The sequence below is a fragment of the Eumetopias jubatus genome, unplaced genomic scaffold (genome assembly GCF_037043125.1).
Source record: "Eumetopias jubatus isolate StellerSeaLion01/CBP00866 unplaced genomic scaffold, mEumJub1_p1.0 scaffold_3, whole genome shotgun sequence".
Classification (NCBI taxonomy): domain Eukaryota; kingdom Metazoa; phylum Chordata; class Mammalia; order Carnivora; family Otariidae; genus Eumetopias; species Eumetopias jubatus.
The window spans coordinates 21,313,056-21,320,211 of NW_028274809.1; the positions used below are offsets into that span (position 1 = coordinate 21,313,056).

The window sequence follows — 7,156 nt, forward strand, 5'->3', positions numbered from 1 at the left end:
TGGGAGCTTTACTGTTTAATCATTTTATGCCCCCTCACTCTAGACACCATATCATCCTAATCACAGTGTTTTAATCAAGAATTTCCTCACTGTCTGGGAGCTCCTGAAGGCTAGAACCATGTCTTGATTGCCTTTGAATGCACAGGGCCTGCACCTCTCAATGTATATTAGTTTATTTTTATCATTTATTTTTTTAAGTAAGTACTATGCCCAACACGGGGCTTGAACTCACAACCCTGCGATCCAAAGTCACATGCTCTACCAACTGAGCCAGCCAGGGGCCCCTCAGTTGGAATCAGTTGGGATGACTGAAAGAATAAAAGAACACTGAGTTTGATTCAAATCTCTCCAGGCTGGGGTCTTTGGAGGACAGCCCATCCTTGGCTGCCCTGCCACCACCCTTCCTCAGACAGCAACCTCCAACGTCATCTGGCATGCACACCAAAGAGGCTTCTTTGTTGGGGCACTTGTACTTCTCACTGTCACCCCATAGTCTCATCAGAGAGCATTTCATGGACACAGCAATCTAGGGTTCTACCCTCTGAGGGTGGATGACTTCTGTCCAGGGATCCTACTAAGTGCTAACCACCAGGCTTCTCTGTCAGGATGGAAAGGCAGGTTATGCTGTGTAACAAACAACCCCCAAATCTCAAAGGCTTAAACAACACAGGTTTGTTTTATGCCATATGCACATTTCAGACCCGCCGCGATGCCCCGTCTCTCCTCACTCCAGGGTCAAGTCGGAGCCGACCCACACTGCCCTCATCTCAAACATTGGCCATCTCAGTGACAGAGGACAAAGGGGAAAGGTCATGGTGAATCTCAGTCCCACACCAGCTCTTCAAGACTCTCACAGGAAGTGAGCCCCATCATTTCCACTCACCTTCCATCAGACAAAATGAGTCATTGGCCATGCCTGGGTTCAAGTGGGTAGGCACGGCAACCACCCCGTGCATATAAACAACCCTAATGACCAATACACCCTGTGTCTTTTATGGAGTTGGGACTCAATTATTGTTTGACAGGGATTACCAAAAAGTTGACTTGCCCCAAGGGTAAGGTAGAGGTTTCTTTTGTTTTACAGAAAGGAGGGAAAGCATGGGTATACACAATGAGAAGGCAAATGATCACTGAATCACTCTGTATAAGAAAAAAAACGGACACAGGGGAAAGGTCCAGGGGTCCTGAGTGGGCAGAGGAAGCTTGAACCCTTTTGGGAGCAGGGAAATAGAAACTAAATGGGAGAGTTTGTAAAAAGAGAGGAAAAAATATGGTAACCCCCAGTGGGAGAGCAGATTAGAAGGTTCTGCTGCATGGAGAGTGACATACTGTCTTTGGCCTCTCCCCCACTTTAGGAGCAGGTCTGTGGGTTTGGGAAGTGACAACACGCTGAGGCTGACATCCAGACAAATACAAGGCAGGGCCAGAGGTGGCCAAGGAGGCCCAGTTACTGTCAACAGGCCAAAACCAAGTTTTCTTTCATTTTGCTTTCCTGATCTGGCTCCAACTGACCTATCCTTTATCCTCCACTATGACCTGGCATCTCTACAAGGTGTATATTACGTTTTACCCCATCACCCCCATGTGGGCTGCGTGGTGCTTCCCCACCCCTACACCTTCTTACTCCCTTACCCACCTCCTAAGTCCCAGCTCCACTATCAAAACCCCCACCTCTCCACCTCTCAAAATCCTTCCCTCTCCTCAAGCTGCATCTCAGAGGCCACCAATTCCCTTGAGTCAGTAAGATGTCCTCGTCTCTTTCCATGCCATGCCACCCCCTTCACAAAGCAATGACACGTACAAAAATTACTGGTGGACATGCTATCTGCCCTAAAAGACTGTGAGACCCTCCAGGGCCAGGGAGGATTTCTACTTCACTTAATCTTTTAACCCAAGCTCCCAGTACAGAATTGAGTACGAAGTAACAACCATAGTGGCACTAAATAGTAGTAACAGGGATGGATGACATTTACTAAGCCCATGTGGGCTGGGCCCTGTGCTAAGGACTTAAGTACATCATCATTTTATCTGTACCGTCACCCTAGTGAGTATTATTACGGGAGAAGAAATGGAGACCCAGAGAGAGTAAGCAACCAGCGCCAAATCCTGCAGCTCTGGTGTCAGAATGACCTTGTTTTGAACATCTTCCTCCTCACTTAACTCCAATGGTCAATTGCTCCTGCAAGGTTCTGAGCATGTACTACTTAGTGGTGGGGCTCAGTTTTCAACATGAGTCTTTCTGACGCCAAAAATAATGTTCTGAAACATAAGGCAAAGATAGTCAACATGTCCAATCTGTGGCAAAGATAGTCTACATGTCCAAACCACTGGCCTTCCCTCCACACTCTACATTCCAGCCTCCCGTATGCGGGCCTGAGCATATGTAGGAAGAGCCATGAACACCACCGCCTACACACCCAGAGCATAAACCTTGCCATGAGGTTCTCCATGCTCTCCCGTCCCTCAGACCTACCACCCTGTGGCTTTGAGGCTCCATCATGGACCTGGAGTTCTGATGAGAAGAGCCATCAGAGGAACAAGTGACATCATGCAGCCACGTCCCCTGATCCTGCCTTGACAACCCCAAACCTCCTCCCCGGGAGACGTGAGCAAGAAATGAGTTTTATTGTGCCAAGCTGTTGAGGTGTGCATACTGACTGCTGAAGCAGTCAAGTCATCCTGACTAAAACAGTGCTCCATAGATGATTGATTTTAAAGCGATTGGAGCACCCCTGAGATCATAGAAACTATTTTATGTCAGCAGGGAGAGGGTCCCAGGAGTGCTTAGAGAAGACTTGACATCCATTCATCCATCCACCCTGCCCATCATCTTGTGGGCAAAGGGCTGACTAGTCCGAATGAATGAGTGGGACTAAAGATGGAGAGCAAGGAGGCCAGGGATCATGGGATGGAGTATCTGGGAGCAAGGAGAGATACACCACGAAGAGTCCCCAGGGCAGGGCTCCTTCCTTCCATTGACAAGACCACCTGGGGTGGCAGGAAGGGGCTACTCCTCCTGAGCACAGAGCGCTGGCCAGGTGCAAGGAAAAGCCTGCCTGGCCTGTGGGGCTGGCAGCCCGGGCAGCCCGCGGGCTTCATGTGAGATCTGGCCCTGTTCTTTGTCAAGCAGCCCTCCCGAAACATGAGCTGGCACGGTGTGTGGCAGCTGGTTTCCCACTGCCCACTTTCTCTTTCTCCCTTTCTTTCTCTGGACTTTCCTCTCCCTGCCACCATTCTCCTGCTCGTTGGTGGCTGCATTAAGGAGAGATTGACAGTCCCCTGGGGCAAAGAACACCCTAAACCTGTGAGCAGACTGTCCCTCTGCCCACCCACACACATTATGCCCCACTTATTTGCATGTCAATACCCAGAATGCCCTGCCGGTCCACGCCAGAGCCATTAGACAGCTGTTGCCAGTGCCTGGAGCCTGGAATTGGCAGAGCTAGGTGTCCCTCAGAGTGCAATGTGTTTGCTTTCATGCCAGCCGAAACTGGGAATGAGTCGCTTCACCTGCAGCCTCAGTCCCCCTGACAGGGTTCTGCTAGCGTGGCTCAAGTTGGCAGGAGGCACAAAGGAACCCAGATGCACTAAGAAATGATTTTGGAAGCCATTTGACCAGCTTTCAAGATCCCCACTCTGCTCAGCAAGTGCATCCACCAGCACGACCACCTCCCGTGCCAGTTCAGCCCAGCCCTCCGCCTGAGAGTGATGCCTCTCATCACCATCACAAGCTGTAAGAGAGCTGGCTCAAAACCCAGGCTTGAAGAGGGACCCCTGCTCCCCCGCCATCCTCCCACATCATTTCAAGGGTACCACAGCTTCCTCTTTGGGTTCAGAGAGGACAAGCAGCTTGCCAAAAAAAACCCAGGCATGATTAACCCCCCAGCCTTGTCCCAGGGTCTCAGAGTTCCCCCGACCCCTGGTTGAGCGGTATCAGCTCACCATTCCAGACAGCAGCTTGGGAAAAGCCAACTTCTTCAGGTCAGGAACCAGCGAGAGGCATACACTGGGTGGAAACACGCACCAAGAAAATAGGAGAATAATCGTACGTGATGACAAAGAGCGTTCGTAGAAGGTGGGCAGGAAGGGCCGGGTGTGAAAAACAAGAGAAACAGCAAACAGAATATGACCTCCATGTTCTACCTTGTCCAAAAAGGGCTTCTTTTGTGCAAAGGATATTAGGCATACCTGCTCCTGCCCTACAGGAATGTAAAGCCCCATCCCTGACTCAGACAGATATTTAATAACTCAACGATGCATTCATTGAGGTAAGCCTAACATGCTTACTAAACCTAACGTGTCAGGCAATGTGATGGTAACGGGAAAGGTGTGGCCCCTGTGGGTGGTGTGTTTGTACACCAGTGGGGCCGCCCCTTTCCTCCCTGCCACATGTGATGATGGCCTCCTGGGGGTCAGGGACAGGTGCCCCCAATTCACCCAGGCCCACTCCTCAAGGCCCAGGGGCACAGGGCACAGGGGAAAACGTGCCCTCTGCAGCTGCGCTGCTCAGGTTCAAGAGGAGGCTGCAGCTTCCCATCTGGGGCATCTGGGGCGAGTCCCTCCTGTCCATGCCTCGGCTTCCACATTTGCAAAATGGAGCTCACAGAGCAGAGGTGAGGCCCGAACGGGTTCACATGCCGACCGCTCTTCGCACAGTGTGTGTGACACAGACCAAGCCATCGATAAACATCACCTATTGTTACCATGGGGCTGGCCATACTTATTAGCAAAAGTAACTGCAAAGCTTCAAGAAGCAGCATCCAAGTGTCCCAGACCCCAGCAAGGCAAAACAGTTTGTATGGGAAACTGAACCGTAGATTTGGCCTCCTTGCATGGGGCTCTAACCAGGTAAGGAAGGACACCAATCTCCTGCACCACATTTAGGCCAAGGGATATATTGATCACTGGAATGGTGATTGGCTAGTAAGGTAGGAGAATTTCAGATGTAGGCGTACGTAAGGAACGTCGGCTCCTGCTCCCTGGCTCTCCGCTGCTGCATTGCTGTGGGGTGACGGTGGGTGACATGGGAAGGGTCACAGAGAGGCCGCTGAGCAGCTCTTGTGGCCCAGAACCAGGAAAGGCAGGGGTCCTCGCATGAGGTCACTGTAACTCTAGCTGCCTGAGAATGGTGGGCCATTGCTAACAGTTGCACAACTTTGACACCACTCTCTCTTTGGTGTCTTCCCACCTGCCCTCCCCAACCCCAACCCTCAGGGTGGGGTCAAAGACAGAGGCATTTGGAGGGCTGAGCCCCAAGTCCTAGGAAAACTCCTTTCTCTGTTCCCCAGGATTAGAAGATTAAGAGGAGAACAAAGGAGCAATTCACCAGTGGATTCTGCAATTCTCCCACGTCCGACTCAGCAACCACTGAGTTCCCACCATCTCAAGTGGCTACGGAGAGGGTTGATACCAGCTGGCTGGCTTTAAACAGTGTCTCTACAGATGCCTCTCCTAGAGATTCTTCAGTGCCTTCTGTGCTTGTAGCTTAGCGGAGACAAGAGTGTGAGTGTGAGTGTGTGTGTGCGCACGTGCGCACATGCACATACAAGTTGCTTAGGGGAAAATCAGAAATAAGGGAAATAGGTACTGAACCAGAGAAACTTCCATAGGTCTTCTATTCTGAAAAATGCCTTAAATCCAGAAAAGAGACACTGACCAGGAAGGATGACTGATACAACTCAACCCCAATTCCAACAGATAGACACTCTGCCAAAGAGACACATTTTGAAACTTTGGGAAAATTGAGGGAGGAAAAAAACCCACATTTGCATCATAGATAGCATCTTGGTATATTTATTCCATTTTCTTTGCCTATGTATTTTTTAAATATCATCCAATTCACACTTTCTCAGGGCCCCCGAGGTCTCCTTTTTCTTAACATTATACCAGGTATGTTTCTGTGCTGAGACACATTCTTCCCATCCAGCCTTCTTAGAGGATGGAGCCCAGCATGAGGATTGATTGTTCAAGATGATTCATGACAGGGAAACAAAGAATGAAGGAGACCCAGAGTTGCCATGTTGAAGCTCATGCAAGGCTATTTCCAATACAATATGGTCCAAATAAAATCAGAGGGAAGCGGTGAAAGCTGACACCGTAGAAGAACATCTGCTGACCGTGAAGATAATTGTTCTGGAAAGTGGATTAAAGTTCCCTGGATCGTTCCACTCAGGGTGAATTGTGGTCAGTCCTTCCTAGATGGACTCATTTGTAATGGGTCTTTCCATTCTCATTTCTTAGAACCACACCCTCCCACCTTAGAAACATACACACCCTCTCTTCCTTGTTTGCACCACAGTGGACATGTTCCAAATGGGTGGCATGAAAGGAGCTCTAAAAATATTGCTTTTCCCATGGAACTGGGGATGTGTTGGCAAATGTAACTTTCAGCGAGGGTTAGCATATCCTGTTTCTGTCAGCATTCAGCTTCTACCTTCCTATTCTCTAGACAGAAATGCCAGAAAGTGCTTGATGCAATGTGTGAAGCAGGAGAAGTGTGTTGGCTAAACAAAGAAGAGGTGGTTCTTAGATGGAGTAGCTATTTCTTTGTTGAGAGGATAACAATTGGAGAGGTGAAAGCCCACGTGGAAAGAGCAGCAGGGCACCTTGTTAAGTGGGGCAGAGAAGCCTCCAGCCTTATCTCTCTACTCTACTCTCTTCTCTGGTCCATAGATCAGGGAGAGGGGTACAAAGATCAAGAGAGAAGTCTACTTTTCATCACTCTCCAGCCTCCAGGGAGACATCAGTTGCCACCAGCTGGATCCAAAAAGACAAAAGACCCCCACCTCTGGGGTATCCTCATGGAGCAACCCACCAGTTGCTTTGGCACAGTTTTCCCAGGGTCCATAGAGTTCAGGGAAGAGTCAAGATGTGAGTGGACCAAAAAAGCAAAAACAATTGTCACAGTTTGGAAGAAAAGAGATTCTTCTCTCCAAGGTTAGTTGCCTAAAGGCCTGGGGTGGAAGAATAGAGAAGAGTTTTTTCTGGTTAAGCAATTATCATGGGAGGTTTCAGACGTTGCCTGATAGCATTAATGATTGGTGCCCTCCCCCCACCTTCTTTGGAGAACCCATTCCCGGCTTGGCTTCAGCCTCCGTTGTCTGCGTTCTCAGGACCTCCCCCAGCTGCTCATGGGAAGTGTCTTCACGACTAAAGA

General features: G+C 49.7%; 1 non-coding gene across 1 annotated transcript; it reads right to left on the reverse strand.

Annotated features, from left to right (window-relative positions):
- Nucleotides 1-207: 207 nt before the first annotated feature.
- Nucleotides 208-282, reverse strand: TRNAQ-UUG (transfer RNA glutamine (anticodon UUG)). The gene has a single exon. It is a non-coding gene; the product is annotated as a tRNA-Gln (tRNA).
- Nucleotides 283-7,156: the final 6,874 nt, after the last annotated feature.